This window comes from Aythya marila, assembly GCF_965140915.1.
Source record: "Aythya marila genome assembly, chromosome: 2".
Taxonomy (NCBI): domain Eukaryota; kingdom Metazoa; phylum Chordata; class Aves; order Anseriformes; family Anatidae; genus Aythya; species Aythya marila.
The window spans coordinates 27,621,387-27,646,716 of record NC_139043.1 but is presented as its reverse complement, the minus strand read 5'-3'; the positions used below and the strand labels follow the sequence as shown (position 1 = coordinate 27,646,716).

General features: G+C 34.6%; 1 protein-coding gene across 1 annotated transcript in view; it reads right to left on the bottom strand.

Annotated features, from left to right (window-relative positions):
- The window catches only part of NXPH1 (neurexophilin 1), a gene marked incomplete at both ends in the record, with an annotated part of 149,400 nt that overhangs the window by 11,790 nt on the left and 112,280 nt on the right, over positions 1-25,330 (bottom strand). The gene's annotated exons all lie outside the window — the stretch shown is intronic.

Here is a 25,330-nt window from a genome sequence, read left to right as displayed (position 1 = left end):
GATGTACCCTGCTTTCCTGGAAGTGGCTGAATATCTGCCTGCCAAGGTGAAGTAATGAACAAATTCCTTGTTTTGTTTTTTTTGCATGTGCAGCTTTTCCTTTACATAGTAAACTGTCCTTGTTCAAACCTATGAGTTCTCACACTATCAACTTTCCAATTCTCTCCCCCATTCTACCTGGGTAGAGTTCTACCTGTGTGGTGCTGAACTGCCTGCTGGCATTAACCCATAACAAAATGGGCAAAGCCACTTTGCACTATTAAGATGCTCTATTAATATTATTCACTTTCTACATACAGTTTCCAATTGTTTATTGCATTATATAAATGTTTAATAAAATTAAAATTCCTCCATATTAATATTACACAAATAGCTCATATTTGTGTATCATATTATTCATATCATATATTATATAAATAGCTCATATATGTGTATCATATTATTCAAATAAAAGTGCTAGAATTATGATATAATTGAGCCACATACATATTTGTGGGTGCATTCTGGAAACCCACATTTGAACAAAGATACCTCAGATGCCTCACAAGATTCCTCTGAGTGGAATTACACACTCTGCCAACATCAGTGAATTTGTACAAGATTCTTGTGAAATACAAAAAAAGGATTGCAGAAATATGTGAAATCCTACTGCAAAACTATAGTTTCCAGTCATAAAAATTGCCTTTTTTTGTCCATTTTTTAAAAAGCTCTGTACTTTGGTAAGGGTATTTGTAAAAGTACAGGAGTTGTTCCACAGTCCAACAAGAGTTTGGCATATCCCTGCTAACATTCATGCCTTCGTCTTCAGCTTAAATCCTTACCAGAGATGCATAATATCTTTTCAGAAGTCCTCTGTAATCACAAAGACAACGTTGTCTTCTCTTTGAATTTCATCCAGAAATAGCAATATATTCCCTTTCTAACTGTGTTTTGTTTAATAAGCATTGATCATTCATTCATTCTGTCAGTGGATATGAAAATCTTTTAAAATCCATCTCCAAGAAGAGAGGTGAGTTTCTTTGATGATTTTCTGATAAGGAAGGGAAAGACTAAACAGCTATTCTATTGCAAGGGTACTCAATTATTTTTATTGAGATGTACATATCTCAATTTACATTCTCTTTACATTCACTTTACAAATCACTCTTACAGAAATTTGCTCAGCAAGAAGCAGCATGTGGTTAATGTCCCTACTGGACAAGAAAAGTCACATTTCTTTCCTGGCTATGACCTATGCAAACATGTTGCAATGTTCCCAAAATGCAGAGGTGTAGAAGAAATATGGAAATTGGCAAAAAATTGTTCTAGATCCAAATCTGATGACTCCTCCATCATTTGCTCAGTTGGGATGCAAGGAAACCAAGTAGCCTCAGAAAAAAGTGCTACTTCTTTTTGCATTCATTGCTGTCTTTTCTGTTACTCTGGACACAGGTAACATGCAGCTCATGTTATTCCATTAAGAGGAATAAAGTCACAGACCACTAGGAGATACTATATACCAATTTTTCTACTTTCTACAAACTAGCAATATTTTGTTAAGTATTTCTTTGCAGTGATTATCTCTGAACTTTTGGAGACCTGTTTTTAGGTCTATGGTATCTTTTTGAGTTGATCTAAACAGACATTGTGAGGGAGCCTAGCACAGCCAAAAAAAAGATAAATACCCAACAGAAAATCAACATTGCCTATGCCTACTAGCTGTCTTTTATTTTCTTCCTACAATAGTATCATACCTAATTAAAAGTGAAAACTAATATCCATCAGGATTAATCAAATTCTATATGCAAATATCTGCCTCATGTGAGGCTTGGTCCAATTGCTAGTATCATCACTAAGGTCATTAATTTAAATTGAGATGAGTTAAGAGTCCTATGAGGATTGACATATAAATTGAAGGAGGTTATTCATTACTAAGTTTTTCATACTGAAATGACAACTTAGGAAGAAAATATGTGAACAGTGCTTTAGCACATCAATTCCTAGGATAATGAGCAGTGCTGTGAGTTTGTCTGTGGAGGAGCATGAGTCCTCTCCTTTAATATAGTGTGGTTCTGATACTTTGCTTTAAATTCACATTAAGATGTTCAATGCAGATAGTTCAAGGTCTACTAGGCTGATATCTCTGGGATTATTTTATACTTGCTGATTTCTGCCAAGCACCTTCAAATAACACAGATACATTTTTAATCAAAACTTGAGTGCAAGTTTCATAGACCCTTCAAAGATTCTTTCACAGTCTTTAGAAAAGGACCAAATATTTCCAATTAACAGGAAATATACACTCAATTTCCAAACAGAAATATGGGAGCTCTAGAGCACTGGTTTTCCTAGTACAAATACTCTGCATTCTCAGCTTAACATCCCCTCAACTCACCTCAGCTACCTCCAGCGTCTTGATCCATAACTGCATTTCTAGGCAGGGTGACTAGAAGAAATCTAGTCTTTTAAGGCAAATAATTATGGTGTGTCCAACATCTATGAATTTTCTCTAAATGCTGATGGCTGAAATATTTTAAGTCAAGTAGTAACAAAAAGATTGCAGAGTAATAAAGTAATGATGGTATTATATTACTTTTCATACGTAAAGAATAAAAGTATAAAATTTATTATTCTAACCTTGTACCACAAGGACTTCTCAGGTATGTAAAAAAATTAAACTGGCCTATCAAATGGACTTAAAATAAAGGGAGCCCTGCAACACGTGTGGCATTCAGAAACTTTTTGAGAAATAAGTAAAAAAAAAAAAAATGAGTCCAAAAATTAGGCTGTTTGGGCTTCACCACCTTGACCACACTGAATTCCTCAGACCAGTTCTGCCTGCAGCTCCATTTGTATAGACTCTTGCATGAATAGGATCTCAATGGAGTGACTCAGAAAATAATTAAGTTCTTTGCCTTTCAGAGAATAAACATTTCTTCAAAGGCAGGTCAAGATTACAGTATATTAATATACTCCTATGTCTGTCTCCCCCTCTCCTGCCCCCCCCCCAAAAAAAAAAAAAAAAAAAAAAAAAAAAGCAAATAACTTTCTTCCATTGTCACATTTTTTTATATCTGTGCAGCTGCACAACATCACAAAACAGTTTAACCTTAGCAAGCAAATTTCATTTGTTACCTGCCAAATGCCGATACAAAAGATAACTATGAAAAAGCAATAAAATCCTCATTCTAAGGCAATAGGTAACATGCCTTTGCTATAATATACTTGCTAAATAACATTCAATGAACTCATAAAAGCATTTAATTTAAATATAAATGCTTTGCAGTTCCATTTTTCAGGGAGTAAATGACACTTCTGCTTGTTTCTTTGAAATGCATTTGCAGAAAAGACATTCTTTCAAAATCCACCATTAGTGTTATATATTACCCCTATTACTGCAATGCTCATGGACCGCCCTGTGGTTAGAGCTGGGATGTACTAGAAACTGTAAAAATAGATAGTCCCTGCCCTAAACAGCTTTCTCACTGAAACAGAATTTGCAAAAGCAAGGCTAAAAGAAGAAATATTGATGATGTCTTATCAATTGCAGAGGTAAGAGCTAATACAAATCTCTGCACTTTTTTTCAAGTATCATATCCAGGATGTCCCCCCAAAAATGTTGATTTCAGTAAGTGGTAGAAATATAAAATGCCACTAGATGTTTTAAACAAGATAAAAGTTCTGGGAAATAAAGTCATTTCAGAGGGTATTGGGTCCAATTCATTAGGTCCATGTCATTAAGAAGCCTGAAACCCACTCATAGTGCATTAAGAAGTCCTATTTTTTTTCCAGGAGCAGGGACACCTGCCCTCAGCAATGAGACATGTTTGACTTGTTGTAGTAAGAATTGGAATAAAAGTGATCATATATATAGAATCTGTCCTCCAAGATGTGAATCCCTCAATTCCCCTTTCATCCTTCAGCAGTCAGTCAATAGCACTTATCAATAGTTCATAAGCTACCTAGTGAATGAGAAGAAATTTTTTTTTAATTTTATTTTTTTTTAAATGCACTTAATTCTAATGATATTTTTCCCATAAATTTACTGAAAACCAGGAACATCTTATTCACCTTGTTCAACCAATTAGCTTTTTAAGGTGTCTTCTTTCCTATTTTGCTGTACAGTTAACAAAGACATGCAGTTAACAAAGTTGGACAGCAAGAAAAGTCCAACTTATACTTGTTACAGTACTTGTACACTGAAAATTTTTTGTGCACTTATCTTAGGGATATTGTTGATAACATAAGTTTATAAAATATTGAAATCCATTAATACCCTAGATGAATTAATAAAACAGATATCCTAGTAATTTCAGAATAGTTTTTTTCTATGGAACACAGTATATATATGTATTTGGTCTAAAGATAACTTGTTTACAAACAAACAAACAAATAAATAAATAAAGACATTCTGTCTTTTTTATTTGCAGGATAATATGAGAAAGCCAGGCTTTTTAATTCATAGTATCTATATCATGGTAGTAACCCTAACCAAATACCTGACGCCTAAGCCCCAAACCAAAGCCATAACCCCTTCATTCTAAACTTCTAACATTGAAACCCTCACTTACACCTAAATCTAACCTGTTTGGTGCACAGGAGGTAAAAGAAGAGCACAGGCTGTGAGGTCCTGGAGTGAACACACACACATACGTATAATTTTATTATGATACACTTTGTCTACAATTACTCATACATTTTCAAGTATCATCATGTACTTTGAGTAATACGGAAACAGATCCTTTGCCAACATTGTCTACCACTTAAATAATTTTTCAGCAGATTCATGCCCGATTAATCCAGCTGAGGATCTGATCACACATATTTAAAATTATCAAAAATATGTCATTAAGTTGCAGGTCCTTCTACATTCACATCACTTAAAATAATACACAACTATATTTGTGGTCCAAAATATTATTTAACTTCACTCAGGATAAAAGATTTCCAGATACACCAACAGAATATAAAAGGCTCAGGCAGAGACAGCAATTTTCCATCATGCCCTTCAGTCTGAAAAAGACGATATTTTTTTGTTATGCAGTAAGGGTTGAGTGGCAGTCTCTGTGCCTGTTCAAGTACTGTTCATTCTAATCAGACTGCCACCAAGGAATCATTAGGTATTTGGTGTTTATGATGTAAAATATCTACTAGGAATTGGATTTTGATCATAACTTCATTTTACATCTGTTTCACACTAACCAATAGAATACAGTGTTAATCACTCTTAACCTTTACTGGATTTGAACTAGTATTTTGATTGCTAATCCCTACTGAGGGACTCTGAAGCACACCATAGAGCCCCTGAGGCATGCAGCTTGACCCCTTCTCTTCAAGTTGGTTTTAACCAACAGCATCATCAAGAATATGCTTAGACTTGCCAAGGCTAATTACAGATTTGGCCATAGTTTTCAGCTGAAGTATAGACAAAACTGTCTAACTAGAAATGTTAAAAAAAAAAAGTATGCTGGGCTCTAGGTGATTCTACATGAATCAAAAAGTAGTTCCAGCAAGAAGATTTTACAGCCAATAAGATTTATATTTTGCAGACTCATGCAACTGCACTATCAGTTTGCTCCAAATAAATGCCCAGCTCCTGGCGATTAGTATTCTTAAGGGGCTGGGTGGAAATCTGTTAGTTTGGGCTTCTTTCAAGATCTTCCCCCAGATGGTAATACAATTCCAAACCAGCTGAGATTCACTTTGTGTTGAATTTCATTGTAGGAAAGGATCTTACAGCAAAGAGATGAACAAAGGTTTTTCCTTCCTCTAATTTCAAACTACAACAAGAGAATTTCCTAGAGGTTGTTTTTTTGTTTTGTTTTGTTGGTTTTGTTTTGTTTTGTTTTGTTTTGTTTTCTGAATATGATTAGCTTATTCTAAATTCCTTATCTTCAGATCTAATCTTTTTCCTTGGTTATTTTAAATTTACATTCAATTATGTTTCAGATAAATGATTACTGAGGGAAATACGGGGACAATCCAGATCCCCTCTGGATGAGGGGATCGAGTGCACCCTCAGTAAGTTCGCAGATGACACCAAGTTAGGTGCGTGTGTCGATCTGCTCGAGGGTAGGAAGGCTCTGCAGGAGGGTCTGGATAGGCTGCACCAATGGGCTGAGGTCAACTGCATGAAGTTCAACAAGGCCAAATGCCGGGTCCTGCACCTGAGGCGCAATAACCCCAAGCAGAGCTACAGGCTGGGAGATGAGTGGTTGGAAAGCTGCCAGGCGGAGAAGGACCTGGGAGTATTGGTGGGTAGTCGGCTGAATATGAGCCAGCAGTGTGCTCAGGTGGCCAAGAAGGCCAACGGCATCCTGGCTTGTATCAGGAACAGTGTGACCAGCAGGGCTAGGGAAGAGATTGTCCCCCTGTACTCAGCTCTGGTGAGGCCGCACCTCAAGTACTGTGTTCAGTTTTGGGCCCCTTGCTACAAGAACAACATCGAGGTGCTCGAGTGAGTCCAGAGAAGGGCAGCGAAGCTGGTGAGGGGTCTGGAGAACAAGTCCTGTGAGGAGCGGCAGAGGGAGCTGGGTTTGTTCAGCCTGGAGAAAAGGAGGCTCAGGGGCGACCTTATTGTTCTTTATAAGTACATTAAAGGAGGCTGTGGAGAGGTGGGGGGTGGTCTATTCTCCCTTGTGACTGGTGACAGGACGAGGGGGAACAGGCTTAAGTTGCGCCAGGGGTGTTTTAGGTTGGATATTAGGAAGAATTTATTTACTGAGTGGATTGTGAGGCATTGGAATGGGCTGTCCAGGGAAGTGGTGGAGTCACCATGCCTGGAGGTCTTTAAAAGACATTTAGATGTTGAATTTAGCAATATGGTTTAGTGGAGGACTTGTTAGTGTTAGGTCAGAGGTTGGACTCGATGATCCTGAGGTCTCTTCCAACCTAGACAATTCTGTGATTCTGTAGTATGGCCTACCTTGCACTCAGCACCCAAACAACAGGTATTTTAGTAGTAGAGCATGTAGGTCTTCTTTCAAAGCTTTAAACTGGAAGAACGTGGTCCACACTGTATTTGTTGTACAGTACTGACAGAGCCCTCATTTCCTACACTGCGATCCACTAAATATATACATATATATGTATATATATTGTATATGTATATGTATATGTATATGTATATGTATATGTATATGTATATGTATATGTATATGTATATGTATATGTATATATACATGTATATGTATATATATTTTCCAAGCTAACTACACATCACAATATTTGTATGTCTTAACTGGAGTGAATCATTTTCTGTATGAACAGAGTTCAGGCCAGTGTTTTGCAAATCCATTTGGAGTTGGGTAAGGACTTTAGCAGATACTAGGTAGTTCACATAGAGGGACACATTAAAAAATACTTCCTAGTTTAATGGGCTACCAACCACTCAGGTTGTACTTCAAGAGACAAAAAGAGAACACTTGTTTTCCAATGTGCAAATAAAAGTGTTTTATATTATGAGCTGACTATATTTCAGTGGAGTTATTCTGGAACTACACCAACATCACCAAAGTTCTAATCAGCTCCATATAGTTACTGAATAGTCCAGTGAATATCAGCTTACTGAAATGGGTAATGAATTTTTTAGGGTAATGAATTGTCAAGACTGATAATATTTTCCCTTTTCTGATATCTTGGTAATACTGTGGCAGGTCTACATATATAACAAAAAATGTTTTTAAATTAATATTTTGGGCAATTTAAGTCAGGAAAAAAAAAAAAAAAAACCTTTCTCTTAATTCCTGCCCTAAGGTCTCAGCAAGAAACATAAGTGAGTTCCTAAAATGGAAAGCTGACTGGGAAAATGTGTTTTGTGGTGTATTGGAAATATTTCCTCAACTAGGATTTTTCAAACTTTCACACTTTCTTACGAATTACACACCCATCTCCTTCAGACCCTTCAAAGGACAAACAAAACATAGCAAGAGCCATGAAAAAGACTAAAGACTTTTTAACCATTCCCAGCAGGAGGAGTCCTGTTGCCACAGCTCATCCAGGAAGGCAGCTTGCAAGTTTCCACAAAAAAAAATCCCCCGTAAAAGGGAACTAAGATATTGGATAGACTCAGTCAACAGGAACTTGTGACCAGCAAGCCAGGCCACCTGTTCTAAGGAGGGTCAAGCCATGGAGAGGAGCTGAATTCAATTTCCTTAGCAATTCTCTTTACATAGCTTCACAGCATTTATCAAATCTCTGCCACCTGGAGGAACTCTCATTGTATCTAACAGAGAGAGGGAACAAAGGATCAGAATGTTCATTCTTCTCTCCCCATACAAGAACGACACTGGAAACCCCTAAGTAACAACTACAGACCTTGCAATGGAAATGCAGGTTTCCAGCAAATACGATGAGGACACTTCTGGCAGATTTAAAAAAGTATTACAATTCCTTATTAATTTTCTGTGAAAATCAATGAAAACTTCAGGGGACTGAAAAAGTGAAACATCTATAGTTATTCCAGGGGAAAATTTCTATCCATTACTCTCATATTATTTACCACAACGAGGCTCAGGTGTTTTCAGGAAAATAAAACCATTCACCAGAAAACCCTCTTCTTCTTACTTATCAGTATATTCAAAAGACAAAGATTTCAGCAATGTATCAACAGGAAATTATACCACATACAAACACATATGAATACTTTTTTTCCTTTACTTTGCTACATTTTTCCCAGTCAGAAAACAACAAATATTTCTTTCAGTATTTGGGGGAAATATTTAAGTAATTAATTGTTACTATTGACCATTTATAAAATGTGACATAAAAAATATATTGTGAGATGAAGTTTATAGTACTGTGGGAACAAAACATACAAATAATATCATGCTTATTAATTTATAATTAATAATAAGCTGTATTATTAATACAGCATTTTCCTTGAAGATGTCAAAGTATTTTACAGTAGAATCAAGTCTGCCTACTACATAAGAATTATTATAATCATTAAAAATTATAAATGTTAAAATGAAAGTACTTAAAGTTACACAACTTGCTCAAGGGAATCCAAAGCTACTCTAAATGTCACTTTGACTGCAAAATGGTATCAACAAAAATCAACCTAAGAATAAGCAAGGCCAATTAAGTTGAATATTTGGTGAGGATATTAATGCAAATGTGATCTTAGCTGAAAAGCACGGACAGTAGAATCTCTGTAGCTGGAATCAATTTTAAGCTAATAAATATCTGCTTTGATCAGAGATTCAGGAAATAATTGAAAGGTTAAAATTTTGAATTATTGAAAGTACAAATAACTAATAGCATATTTTGAAAGGAAATGTGAACAATGAAATTTAAATGATGCAAAGTTATTGTTTGTGGGTTTTGTGTGTGTTTTTTTTTTATTGTTGTTGTTGTTTTGTTTTGTTTTCCAAAAATCTACCTGAATTCAGTATAAAGAAAAATGAGACAAGACAGACAAGAGGACAAAGCTGCTCAGTGCTGGTCCGTCATTGGAAAAGTCATAGAGAGAAAGGAAGGTGTATAGTTGCTTTGGGCCCATGTGACACCTTCTGGAGAAGGAAGCTTTTTATTCAGAAAAGAAACAGATGTTTTGGCAGATAGCATAGAAAGAATCCTGTCAGAGACTATAAACCAGTCCTGAAGGGAAGAAAAGAGTGTGGAAAAAATGTGAAGTATAAAACAAAAGAACAAAAATGACATGGATAAAATAGAAATGCATAAAAAAAAGACAAGGGCTTTGTTATAACTGAAAGGAGAAAGTAAATATGCTAAACTCCTTGTAAGTTTTGTAGAAGTTTTAAGGAAAAAGGAAGGAAGGAAGGAGGAAAGGAAGGAAGGAGGGAAGAAAGGAGGGAAGGAAGGAGGGAAGGAAGGAGGGAAGGAAGGAGGGAAGGAAGGAAGGAAGGAAGGAAGGAAGGAAGGAAGGAAGGAAGGAAGGAAGGAAGGAAGGAAGGAAGGAAGGAAGGAAGGAAGGAAGGAAAGACTGATTTCTCATCCACTGAGACAGTTCACTGCAGCATGAGGCTGGGAGATTAATTTTATAACCGCAGACAGAAATCAAATAAAAGGAAGAGTCAATGCCCTTTTTAAACATCAGTAGAAAAAGATCACAAGCACACAGCCAATATTAAAATGCAGCCAAGGTTTATTGCCAACATTTAAGTAGGTTTGTCCTGGAAGAACAGAAAATAACCAACCGTGTAAATGGAGACAGGCATACAACCATCACCAAAGGCTTTCCTCTTTCATTTGTTTGTGGTAAAGAATCTTCTTCTGAGCCAAACAAATGTGCTAAAGAAGACTTTAAACTGAAACTTACCAAGCCACTTTCTGTGCATACCCTCAGCCTTGACAAAGAGCTTTATCAAGAAACTCCCAGCCTGTTCCATTCTGAAATCTATTGCTGATGGATAATTACCTTTAACCACCTTTAAAAATATCTTCTTTAACTCATAAGAATAGCCTTTTTGGCAAGATTTGAAGGAAGCTGCTATCAGAGTAGCAAAAACAGTTAGTCCCATCATTTCAGAGATAGGTATACCAGCTGGAGATATTATGGCATGTCTTGGTGTAAATATTTAAATTGCAATGTAGTGTGGCCTTCATGCAAGGTGCACTCCGAGCTGTGTATCTCCTGTGCTCACACTGGTACTTAAACACGTGGTCGAAAAGGATTCAGACCACTTGTATGCCAGCTTGTCAAGGGTAAGAACTTTATACACTTGTCCTTAGCACATAATAAATTCAACATATGTCAAAGACATTTATGCATAAAGAACAACAAAGAATTATCACAGGGAAAAAGCAAGAGCATGGGTTGTTATTGCAGAATATTCAAGATTACACATTAGCTTCCACTGCAATAAGTATCCTACGTCCTAAAATAATGCTAATCAGTCAGCAGGGATGCAGCTTAAGGTACAGTTCCTGAAGATGTCTTTAAGTCAGAGTCTAGATTTAGTGTTTAAATGTTGTCCTGAATAGCTGTTTCTATGAGGAGAGACTGCAAAATTTAATAATGCCCTACACTTCTCATATGCTGTACAGAAAACAGAATTAAAAAGGTAATATTTCAATGAAAGTTTTACAAATTTAATCTTTTTGATGGTAACCCCTGCATTAAGTCATTAAGATGTGTCATTTCTTGAACAGCAAGAAGTAGAATATGTATATAAAAACAGGAAACCATGAGAAAAACTGTACTGAAAGGAATGTACAAGGAAAAGCAGCAAGGAAATGAATATAAAGTCCCAGTGGAGATGACAGAAAGAAGGTTCATCTGGACAGAAAACAGACCATACAATTTTTTGCATTCCGTATGTGTTTCCAGCAGTGGCTTCTTTTTGAAAATTTCTTAGTTTCAAGTCAAACCCAGATTTTCCTGTCTGATGGGCATGAAAGCTCAAATTCACATCTGCAAATTAACTGTGTTCTCTGTGCTTCATACATCAACTGTTATGTGCAACATTATTTCTGGAATTGTATCTTAGCTTACAATTTGACTATTATGGTACATCAGGGAGAAAAAAGTGCACTTTGGTCTGCCACAGCTATATTTTTATTGGCTTCACAGTCCTGAACGAGGAAATCTCTTTTTGTTAGCAAACTAAGCAGGTCTGACTTGAAAGATTTAAAGGGTACAGATATGCATCAGTGATCAGGTGATGTTTGCAATGAATATGGGATGGCAAAAAAGTATCTACTTCTAGGAAGGTACTGCAATTATTTAATGGCAGCAGGAGAAATGTTTATGCCAAAAATATTAAAGGGTAGCAGACTTTTACTTGCTTTTTGTCTGGAAAGGCTTTTTGCACTCTCACCATCACCCCACCCCAGCATTTCCAGATGGTTATTCATCACTGAGAAATGGTACGAAGTAGTCTTGTCAATGGTTTCCACTGAGTCTGTTGTTTTCAGGTATTCTGATATGATCAGTCCTCCCTAGGAAAATCTATGGCATAACAGTTTATTTCTTGCAATTCCAATACTATGAAATAGACAATAAAGCAGGATCTTTCAGCTTGCTCTCTCTCACACATTCTCTGAGGCATTTAGCAAGGTCTTTCCTCTTCCTCCCCCAGACTTCTCAAAATTTTCTTTGACACTGAAAACTGGGTTTGTGTCTTCTGAGAAACAAATCCTTCCCTGGTCTGATTAAAAATCTGATGAAAAGTAAATCTCCCTTGTTCTGTAAAGAGGAAACAATTGAAGTCAGTTCTTACTGATGGAAAAGCCACAAGTCCAAAATGCCAGAAGACAGATGGACTGATCAAAAAGACAATGAAGTCTTTCCATTAACTTTGATAGACTTTGGGCTTAAATCAGCTCTGTTAAGAATTTGTAGGGTCTTGTAGGGAGGTTCTGTACTGGAAAAACAGAGGCAGAAAATACAACCTTGACATTTCTGTTAAAAGAGAACTCAGGAGATATACTCACAAGCATATGACACTTGCTATACTATAATAATAAGTTTTATATTTAAATAAAGCAGATCAGTGATAAATTAAGTATGGAACAAATGCCATTTGTTTGGTCAACAAGTTGGTTTTTTTGACTGGTTGTGGTCCTGAGCAATGATAAACACATTTTTAGAAATAAATGCTGTGGTTACAATAAACAGAGGTATGTATGTTTTCCTTTGCAGGATTATTAGAATTAGAATAATTAGAATTATTAGAATTATTGTTTATACTTATCTTCTCAATGCACCAAAACAGTGGAGATATTTTCATATCTCCATATTTCATATTCTCAGATTTAGTGATTTTTTAATAGTATACTAAAATAATTTTTATTCCATTATATTTATGTATGCTGGTTTCTTTGCTTGTTCTTATTACACATAACGTAGAAAAAATTTCTACCATTCCTTCATCTTGATCTTCCTCTTGATTAATGTTGATTTGTTTGTGACTATGGTGAATTAACTATTTTTACATGTTATTTTACTTCTTTCCCCTACAATTCTCTTACATTATTCTAGCTGGTATGTACACGTCAGTTCACTGAACTATGTTCCTGAGTTATCCCAGGCAAGCATGAATTAGTTTGCTTACTTCCATTATAATTCCAGATTCTTCACAGCTGCAAATCATTACCAATTCTCATCATTTTACTCACCTATGCTTCTCCTTCTTTGTATTGCTCTTGTAAACGAAAATTACCATTATGCTGATCCTTGCAAAATGGCTGAAGTCATTTGCTTTCATTTATGTTTGCCATTATCTGCTAACTCCAAAGCTCTTTCATCTCCTGAAGTTAATCATGTTCCCTTATCCAAATAAGCTGAACATTTCAGCGGCTGCTGCAGTTGACACTGGTATATTTATTCCAAACTGGCACCAATCATATCATGGTTCTGATGGGTGCAGAACCTTTGTAGCACCACTGAACCCTGAGAACATATTTCAAGGAATCACAGACTGAAAAGGAGGCCGCTGGGATTTTTATATGCACAAAGATATTTTCTGGCCAGAAAACCTTTTGAAAATCTCATCTCTATTTTAGATCATTCTGTAACCAACACTTCTTAGAAACAATTGCATTTATGTCAAAGAAGCATAGAATCATAGGATGGTTTGGATTGTAAGGGAGCTTAAAGATCATCTAATTCTAGCCTCCCTGCCATGTCTCTTGTCTTCCTCCCTTAGTTAACTTTTAATCTAGCTGAGGTAACAAGACAACTGTTTGAAATAATTAAATATCTTTCTTTCATGATTTAGTTATGACTGTAATCAAATAATACCTTTCTGAAAGTGAATGTTCATCTCTCACTATCCTCAAGAGCAGAACTGATGTTTAAATATCAATAATTTTCTGTTGCAGCTTCTAGTCACCACTTTTAAGTCTGCCAACCTCCTCCCTCTGTTAAAAGATGGGTTTGACTATACCTGCTCAGGTTCTTTTGTTTTGGATATCCAGGATAGACTCATTCTGGTCCTAGAGCTTTGTTAATCTTTAGACATTTTAATATCCTCATCATCTGTTCAGGTATGGCCTTGATTTCCTTCAGTATTCTTCTTCTCCTACAAAATTTACATCAATATTCAACATCTGTCACCTTCTTTTGAATGTTAAGGCAAATCATTAATTTAATGTCTGGAAGTTCCGTCTATTATTTATACTAAGTTCTTATTTCTACTACCTTTATAGACTTCATGCAAAGTACTTTAAAATGACTTCACAAAAGAACTCAGTACGTCATATCTAATGTTGACTCTTTCTATAGGCTTAGACTTCACACAAAAGTCACATATATGACACTTTCTTCAGGAAAAGCTACAAAAAGAAACCTATTCTATGTAATATATTTTTTCCCAAATATTCCATTAGCTACCTGGTCTCAACTACAGCAAGTTGGCCTCCATCACCTGTATTTCCCTGATTTTCAGGAAACCTATCTTTTTTTGCAAGCATTTAGGTAGTATAACTGGTCTTGCAACAGAAATACTAATGGGAAGGACTATGTAAAATTCAAATTAATCAGCTAAACCTTTGGGGGGGAAAATAAAATTAAATTAAATTAAAATAAAATAAAATAAAATAAAATAAAATAAAATAAAATAAAATAAAATAAAATAAAATAAAATAAAATAAAATAAAATAAAATAAAATAAAATAAAATAAAATAAAATAAAATAAAATAAAAATCCCAGGATAGCATAAGTATCTGGCCAATAAAAATGGACAGAAATTAGTTTCTGTCACTACCACCATTGCTCACACTGTATTTTTGTATGGAAGTGCATGCATTTGTATAAACATGTATGATTTAACTCCTTAAACTTCCTTCATTGCCTTAATTCATACAAATGGTGTAGTTTTCCACATTATAAAAGAGGGGTAGACTGCATCCCTTACACAACTTCCTCTCAACACCAGATAGTGTCTGTATTTTACCTGTATAAAACTATTTCACATACTTCTAGAAACTGATATCACATAGTCTCCTTTATAAATGTCAGTGTTGTAAGTAATGTTAAATAATTTCTCTGACAGTTCAGTGTAAATTTCATAGATGTTTCCACGTACCATTTTTAAAGAATGTCCATTACTATTCACCCCTATAACCAAAGGTCTTATCCAGTTTTATCCACAATCCACCTCAAATCTCCACTATTTTAACATTCATTCCTCTGCTGAACTCTGATCCCCTCACACAGAATCAAATGCAACAAAAGAATCAGCTTCTTTGACCAATCTCTGCTTATAATTTTCTAAATAATCAGATATGAACTGTTTGTCTTAATCTTCAAATTCCTTCTCATTTTTGTCCTACTTATCATCTCCAGTGTATTCTGTCTCCAGTTAGACCATAATGTTGGCTTTCTTTACCCATGGAATTGACAGATATTTTTAAACAAGCTCCTCTGTGATTTTTTTCCAAGCATCTGCCACACAACCTCATTATCTTCCTTCAAATCCCTCATTAAAACCCTCTTGCTGTGATGCAAAAACATGAGAGAATGTTTAAGCTAATAATGAATTGAAACACTTTCTCTCATACTGACCAATGTTGCTTCATTGTCCTTCTGCTCCTTTGGCTGTCTGGATCCATGTGTTTTTTCTTATATTTGAATCACAGCCTCCCCATGAGGTCCTAGTTTATGACTTTGGTACTGATAATATAAATAATAATCAGAAGAAAAGGTTTTTCCTTCTCATTATACATTGTTAGCTCCTGAAAACACATTCACACTTCCTTTTTGTGTTAGTTTCTAGCAAGTAATTACATAAAGTAATATAATATAATCTCAAAGTCCTCTCTCCCTTTTTGCAAGGGAACACACAAGTGAAGGACCCAGAAAAAAAAAATCTTTGAAAAGGAGAACTGTGGGTTAGAGGAAAAAGCTCATGTTTCAACATCTTTTTTTTTTCTTTTTTTTTTCCATAGACGACAGAGAATTTCAACCCTATTTTCTCTCCACCCTGTTTCTGCCACTTAGAACAGAACAGATAGGATTCTCTTTATGGAAAGGATGATATCCTTTCTTTGAATTATCCTTGTTTCCTTGCTTCCTTCCCTGAACACCACTGGCTGCTGGGTACATTCCGAGTCCTGATGCTCATGAAGTTACACACTTGCTCTATCTCTTCTGTTGGAAAGGCAAATGTTTTCCTTTGGGAAGGAAAAGACCCATTTACTTTTCACTGATGATGGAGAACAGAATAAAAGGCAAATTATTTATTTCATCACACATTTCACAGCCCACCATTTCAGAGCTCATCATTATTTCAATGCTCAGGTATTTAAGTTTTTTTTAATCTTCTGAAATAAACACACCCAAAGCTGATCTGCACCTGCATTAAAAGGAACCATTTTTCTGAATGGGCCTCAGAGTGACGGCAAGGGCTGACATTCCCAGTTTAGTTTTTAAGTCCTCTACCAATATGAATTGCTCTTAACCACTACATTTTCTCTTTTACACTTTGTCTCCTTCTTTCCTTTTTACCAGACTTCATCTAACACTCATGCATTGCTCAAGGAATAACACATGTTCACAAGCAGGATAGTTATTTTTCTGGTCTGCCACATTATTATTGTTGGCAGTATACAGAGCTGTATACTTTAAACAGACATAAAACTCATTAATGTTGTTCAGCTGATAATTGTCTATCACCTGCAGAAAAACTGTAGTGTTCTTCTAACAAGAGATACATAGTATTCAAAGACAAAGCATTTTTTTACCTATGAGAAAAATGTAAACATTTATACGCCTATAAAATAACCACAGACATCAATAAATGATAGAGCAATTACTCATTTTTGCATGTAAATAATCAGTTTTGATGCCTGTTTTGACATATAGACAAAGACACAAGAAGTCTGACTTCATGTCGCTTAGGTGAGACAGGAGTTCTCAAATCCATAGGATGTTTTTTCATCCATTTTTTTTTTTTAAACAAAAATCACTAGCAATAAAAGCTGATAATTTATATTAGTTATGTTCATGAAGGAAGAGTTCTGTCATTTTAGTCAATCTGAGGCATCAGAAAATGGTTTAATTATGTGAATTTAAGCAGTCATAGAGATTTAGTAGCACATTAATTTCATAGCAATTCAGCAGGTTGCAAACCTGAAACTTCAGCTCAAGTGCTAAGCAGAAACAGAGCTATGCAACTCTGATGAATGTATGTTACAAAAGAATGGATTTTCACTCCAAACAATATACACAAAAAAGTTTGCATGTTACAAACACAGCTCAGGTTTGACAAGTTGAAGGCCTTCATTTTCAAACACTTCTTGCAAACTTTTTGTCTTAGTCTGCATAGAATAAGAAAGCTACACAAAGTGAACTGTTCCACCTTAAAATCTGAGCCACTTTAAGAAGAAACTCAGATGCTCTTGGGAAACAAAATGAAACAAAATAAAATAAAACAAAAGGAAAAAGAAAAAAGAGTAAAAAAAAAAAAAAAAAAAAAAAAAAAGGAAAGAAAAGAAAAGATGAAGGAAAAAAAAAAAAAAAAAACATAAACAAGAAACATAATCTTCCAGAATTTCCCCTTTTTTTGCTTTTTCTGATTTTCCTCAGTGAGTTTTGATCATTTTCCTAATATCACTTTCAATGTCTCTTATATCGATATCAATTTCAATCTGTTCCTAAATTCAAATAGACATCTTCACCTGCAATTGTGTTCTGATTCAGCAAGAAATGACCTTGCAAAACAGCATGAAGGGTAATTTAAGTGAGCAGAAGAAATATAAGGTAACAATATATTAAGATATTAAACACTGGTTCATATTATTTGCATAATAATACCAATATTAAAAAAAAATACCCAAAAAGGAAAATCTTTACTGAGGATCATATAACAGATGAAGTTAAGGAGGGGAAACAATTATATGATCTACAGTCTATGGACCAGATTTAAAGTTATGCACCATTTACGAAGTTCTTTTGAATAATTCACTCAGGGTAGAGAAAAAAAAAAAAAAAAAAAAAAAAAAAAGTGCTGTCCAATAAAGCACAAAGCTTTACAGTTCATTTAAGCTATGTTTCTTTATGCACAAGTGGCCATATCTCCATTATGCATCCAAGGGTGCACAATCACAAAACAAGGTGGACTGTGACAGAAAGGGACATGACCTGTTCTAGTTCACAAAATATATGCATTACCAGTGCTCATTTAGAAAAGTAAAAGTAACATAGGTGTAAAATGACAGCCTGCCTGAAGTAGCTTTAACTTAAAATAAATGCTCGTTACATTTGAAGGTTTTATTCTTAGATTTGCTGCAATGGAGACTCCTCTAAAAGTCTAAAATCTAAATGAAAATATTTTTAGTCTAAAAACTAAATGAAAATATTAATTTTATGAACAAAGAATTGGCAGAATCTTCCATCACACCATGTGCTTGAAACCACTGGGTAGAGAGAAGAGTGAACCAGCTGACAGATAACATGACAGTGGCATCCTCAGTAATTTTCAAGTAAAAGGAAATTTCAAGGAAAAGTGTAATGATACTATCTTTGTATATTTGACAATGGCCTAAATATTGCCAAAACACTCCATTCCGAATTGCTGTCTACATTTTAAGAGGACTGCTGATACAATGTAATCGGTTCACAGAAGAGCCTTGAGCATGCTTAACAGAACAGATCTGTTCATAGCTAAATACCTCAGGAGCTCAATATTTTTACAGAAGATTAAGAATGATTTGATCTACAGCTTAAAAGGATGCATACAGGAATCAACAATATTTTAAATGGCTTCTTTGATCTACAATAAAACACAATTTTAAGCACACATCTGAAAAAAAAAAAAATGCAAATAATATAAATAATATTCATATTATTCAGAAAAGACTAGGGATTAGAAACATGGAACTTTTGATCTTATTTAGGCCAAAAATCCCCAGACTGCTGTAGAGCAACTACATTGGAGTTGCGCACACTTCATAGTCTTCTCAGACATAGTATATAGTGAAAAACAGAAGGACATACATTCACAATGGAAGAAAGACTACAAGACATGACATGGGAATAGTTAAATATGTTACCAACAGAAATAGCGTTAAAGCCATTAGTATACATAATTAAGATTAAAAGAAGATAGCTCAGCAGTGACTTCAGCACTACATCTACCTTAAAGGAAGAAAAATAAAGATTAATAGATGATCAGTGCTCTGAGTATTTTCAACATCTGTATGATGTCTTAAAATTTTTACAGTCTTAGCATGGGAAATAAACATGTAAGAAAGAAATAGGAATAATATATATTTTTGGGTGACAGTTTAACTCTGTTAACTTGAATGGACTTTGTAAAGGACCTTTACATAGCCCTGTTTTCTCCTCAGCCTATTCCAAAACATCTACAGCACAGATTTGGGTTACTATCAGCTAGACCTGTCGTACGCTTACTAGGCCAATCAAGTCTTTGTCTCTTGACATCGAAAACCTGGAGGGAGGCAAATGTAAGTCATACATATAAGAGAAATGTCTCTTAGAAATGTCTCATACTGTCTTGTAAGGAAAAAAATGACTCAGTAGAGAAAATGTGAATGATGAGTGCATATAAAAGACACTGTCTTAGATAATCCAATTTGTGGACACAGACGTGAGGTATTAATTCAGACTTTTTTTTCTTTTTTTTTTTTTTTTCTGGAGTCCACTATATAAATCATAAATGTGTTGATACCAAAAAGAAAGACATACGAAAAAATGAAGGACAGTACAAAAACACAACTTCCAGAAGTACATCTCCATCCTGAAGACTGTAAATGAATAACTTAAAACTATTACTCAATGTGGGCTTTGTGCTACTATAATCAGTGTGATATTGCAGAATATGTCAAGGCTCAACGAGAAGCTGCAAGTCTACAAAGACAATACAAAACTTCAGTGAGAGAATGAACTGAAATGAATTTGTTAAAAAACTTGGATAGCCTTCATGGCTTTAGTACATAATGAACTACATCTGGAATCCCACGTCTACTTTTGGACCCTTTGGTACAGGAGAGATGGATGAGGGAATGAGGGAATCTGGTGTATTGCTCTGAAGATGGCTAAGGGGAAGATGTATGAGTCTGAAAGATTTGAGTTCTGTATGGACATGAGTCAAAAGAAGGATCTAATTCCCAGATTTCTATTGCTTAAAAAGGAAATACAGAGAGGAACAACATTTTCCTCAAAAATGTTATTCAAGGACAAGAAACAACAATCACAGAGAAATTCCTGTCAAAGATTAGAATAAAATTTCTCACCATATGAGTAGTCAAGCACAGACTACAGTCTCTGCAGTCAGAAAGACCGTAACATCTCAGTTTACAATATGGGACTGAACATCGCCCTGATCAACCTGATTAACATCAAAATAATCCTTGCTTTGAAAAAGAGGTTAGGGTAAGTTAAAAATGAAAGAACAAACTGTGGTTATTCAAGACCTCCTTCACATCAGAAATAAGAATACAAATTTAAACACAGATTGAAAACAATTAGATACATTAACAATCAGCAGTAAAATCTGACACACAAAAAAAAAATAATTGACATTAGTTTTAGTAAGAGTTTAGGTGATAAAGTGAGAGACACGTAATTGTTATCTGTTATTGTTAATGTTTCATAAAATCTGCGTCTTTAAGTCCTGGTTTTTTAGTATCCAATTACAATTTTTCTTCCCCAAAAATTTATTTTGAATGTCAGAGAGGGAAGAATTATGCTTTGAGAAGTATTCCCCCATTTCCCCCATTGGAAAATAAGTGTTTATACCCCTTTTTTTTTTTTTTTTTTTTTCGGTTGGAGTTCATTTGAGTACAGGTTTGTTGTTCTTTACCATTCATTTCTATGAGGGCATTTGGTATGCTAGGTAAAATATATTCTATTCTGGGAAATTCAGATACAAGATCAAGTGCTTTTCATGGTTCCTTTGGAGGACACATTTACTATGGTATGATGGACAGCATTGGCAAATTGTACATTTGTTCTTCAGACAAGTCTAGACCGATTCAGAGCATTATAATTTGCAGAGAAATTTCTTCTGATAGTTGAGTTTAGAGAGGCTGAGACTGTGCAAGAATTTTACAAGGGTATCAATGCATGAAGGAAAGAATATCAATAATGAGAAAGTCTGATAAAAGATAAAAATGGAAATGATTTTATTACAAGGAATGAAACTACAGAAATATGGTATGAATACTTAGACAAGCTCCATAAACAGAATGAAAAGTCTAACAACAAATGGACATTTTCCAGACAGCTGAGCCAAATTTTTGAAGAAGAGATTCAAGAGGCAATCAGAACTCTAAGGAATAACAAGCACCAGGTGTCAACAGTGTTGCTGCTGAAATGTTAAAAAAGCAGAAACTATAATCTTAGATATCTCATCCAATTTTATTTTTTTTTTATAGAGAGGTTGGTGAAAATGCCAAAAAAAAAGAAAAAAATAGAAGAAGAAAGCAGACATATTTCTAATTTCAAACAAGAAGACAAAATGTAAAGAGACAGTCTGCTTTCCCTATTCATTATGATTCATAGAATTCTAGCTTTAATACTTTTATATAGATTTTGCCCTTACAGACAACAAGCAATAGGAAAATGCCAGTGTTTCCAGGCATATATAATATTTCATAAATCTCATCTCCATGTATCAGATATTTTTAATGCTTCAATGACAAAGATTTTAGTTTGACCAGCATACATATCTAAATAGATTTCAAGAACTGTGTGGTAGCATTTTTCCAACCTGATTTTTGTACTGAAGTGAAAGAACTGCTTAATAAAATTATTAGGGTGGTACAATTCTTTGTGATATGATTGAAAATTAAACTGTGGCATGGGAAATATCTATGCAATTTGCCAGCAGTATGGGATTAAAAAAGACAATACTAAGTGTAGAAAAAGTCTGGTAAGAGCCTACAGGAAGTTTATGAAGAACCTAGGATTAAATAAATAAATGAGTCTTGGGCATGTTCAGCAGCAAAGAAGACAGTCAGAATTCTGGGAAGACATAACAGTCACAAATCTTTTGGAAAACCATGCTTAAACTGTGATTGTATAAGTATTCAGAATGCTGACATAGGAGGAGGCAGAAAACTATGGCAAGCACCACTAGGTATCTTTAATGTCAAGGTGATGAAAGAGGAGAAGCAAAAATCTGAGCTTGATTCATCACAGTGATATTCAAGTTTTATAACTGTTGGCCTTCACTGAAATTGATAGTTTCATGAGTATAATTTCAGCAGCGAGTCAGGCAGAGTATAAACTCAGTATTAAGTTGTGTTTATTCATTGAGCTAGAGCTTGTTATGGTTGTTATTTATGGCCTGCCCTTGGAGTCATACGTTGTTTGAGGTATGTTTCTGAATTATTGTCAGACTTGATATTGTACTTCATTACATTAAAATTTTGCTGATGGACAATTTTAATATTCATGTGAATGATTCAACTGTACTATGTGTTTATTCTGTTTTGATTTAATTAAAGTTACCTACCTGAATATTTTTTGTCTTCCCTTTTGCTTTCAATGACCGTTTCATGTCCCTCTTGCTTATTTAATAATTATTGCTCTAGGCAAACTTTAGATCCAGTTAGATTGAGTTTTTTTGTTATCAGTTTTGATTTGACAAATCATATTGTTATTTCAAAATCAGCAGATGAGGCACCAGATCTCTTACTGGAGATTAGCATATCCCTAGATATAAACAATTACTTATTCATTTTTAATAAATAAGTTTTTAAGTTGAAGAAAGCTGTAAATTGCAGTCTAAGCCAAAAGAAAGGTAAATAGGTTATTGGCCCTGGAAAACACTCATATGTAGAAATCAGAGTTATCTTGTAACATTTTATTATTATGAGAAGTTCTGCAAGGTGAAATCTGCCCCTGCTCTCCTTTCAGAGATCATCAATAGCTTTTTAATCAAGAAAAATTAGTTGAACATAGTGTCATCTATCTAAGGCTATATAATCTTTACAAATGTTTCCTTAACAGGGTCTTCACTGAAATAACTCTCTGCTGGCTATTTTATTTATTTGCTAATTTCTGCCTGTCTTAATGTCTGGCTACTGCATTATGAAAACTATAACTGAATATTACAGCTAAGTAAAGAATTGAGAGGTCGTTAGGTGCAGCAGAATAAAACTCATCTCTCTAGTCCCTTCCTAAATCAATTATTGACTGTACAGATCAACTTACAGAATACTGTAACAGTCAACAGTTGTAGTCTTTCTTGGGCCAAAAGAAAAAAAATAAAAAATAAAAAAAATTACAGAACCTAATTGTGCACTAAAAAGATTTTTCTAGTCCTTCAGTATTTAGATCAGGAATTGATTGATTAAATCTCTTATTATAAAGGATACATTTTAAGAAATAATGTTTTAAATACACATCTACATGTAAACACACAGATTTATTTTATATAAACAGAGTCAACTGCGCCTGCAAATGAATGGTTTATGAATGTTTAAATGTATCTCATGAGAATCAGCTCAGTGGAAACAGGAAACTGTTTAAACATTGCCCAGATGTGCCAAAAAAAAAAAAAAAAAAGTGTGGCTTACAGGATACTTGTTCAAACTGCCAGAGTACAGTGAAAGATGCAAAGATGTAAGGAATTCAATGCTTTAAACAAAAGTCCCTATGATCATTCAGGGATTTATTTATTTTGATATGATTTTTTTTTTTTTTGATGATTTGAGGAGTAGGACTCTCTCCCTTTACCCAAAGATTAGAAATTCAAAGGTATAATTCAAACATTTCAAACATGCATGTATAAACAAACATAATACAAATTATGTAAATGTGTTGTTTGCTTAACCTAAATAAATATTATCTCTACATTATTACTCTATCTTGATTTTTAGGAAAGACTTGATAGCTTTCACTTTTTTTTTTTTACTTGAATTAAAAAAAAAAAAAAAAAAAAAAAAAGACACAAGACTGATTCTACAGCTTTTTCTATCCTTACATGTATCTCTACAGCACCACTTTCCATTTGTCTTTGTTACCACTATGTATTTTCATTATAGTGTTGGATATTTATGGTTGGGTAGTAACTCTAGTTATAGCTAAGGACAATTGCAGCTGAGCTATGAGGAGTAACTACTTGTTTGTTAGAGTATAATTTTTGAGTTTCACCCATATACTTCATATTTAGATCATGAGTGCCTCTTTGTTGATTTTTCATTCCTTCTTTATAATTAGATTGTGCTCATATCTCCACATCATAAGATCATATCACCTGAAGGTATAATTTCCCCAGAGAGACAGAAACACAGGATATCTCAATATACTTAAACGTACACCCACATATGTATATGCAAACCAAATAAAATAAGAATAATGTACAAACAATATTGTTTCAGAAGCAGTATTATACCTGATGTCAAAAAATATATATACTCCCAAGAAAAATAATATTATTTGTTTGTCTATACATAATAGTCCCTATATTTACAGAGATACAGAAGTTGTTTAGTGTCAGACTTTGAAATAAATAACAAGTAGGCAACAGAGGTGAGTTAGGAACACAATTCACCTCCGCTCTCACACTAATCATGGAGTGAGCCAGGTATAAGAAGATATTCTGGATCATGCCTCCTAGGAAATGACACAGTAGAAATTTTCTTACCACATGCCAGAGAACATAGGGACACAGCACCTTGTAAAGGCTCACTAACTTTGGACAAGCTCCAATCATTACACTTGTTTTAGCTTGTCATCAGAATGTCAGCTGAACTTCCAATGAAACTTTCTTTCCAGTCCAAACTTTTTTGCAAGACTCCTCTCACTGAAAAAAAAAAAAAAAGGATGGCACAGCACACTGTTCCTCTATGAGGTCAGCCACCTTTGCAGATCATTACTGAGTGTTTAAATGTCCTAGCCTTCTTGGGCTGATTTAGCAAGTAAAGGGAGCAGTGCTTGGACTCTCTGAGCACATGCTGTAATTTCTGGCTATGGCTGCTGTATAGGACTGGAGTGAAACAAAACAGATCATTTCTATGTTCCATGTTACAGGCATTACTTACAATCTGATCCTACCAGAATTTCACTAAAATGATAGAAAACTCACATATGATTGGGTTCCACAGGTTTCAGTTAGGTTTTTACACTGAAGTGCTTTGGGGCTTGCACAGTGAGATTCAGCTTAGGATTTCAAAGCTGTTACACAAGGGAAATTCATGCACGAATCCCAAAAAAGAGAAAAGATTCAATTCTAAAGGTACAATTCTGAATCATTTATAATGCATTTTCAAATCCTGGAAATGAAAATATTCCAGCAGATTAAGTTAGCTATATAAAATACACCACTTCAATATCCAGTATTCTGTCAGGGCACAGCTCTTTTCTATGTCTAAATCTGATACAGAGGTTAAAGTTGTTGCATGACAAATATAATATTGATATGGTCATACAGATAATTATACAGAACCACACCCTGGTGTTCTAATATTGCT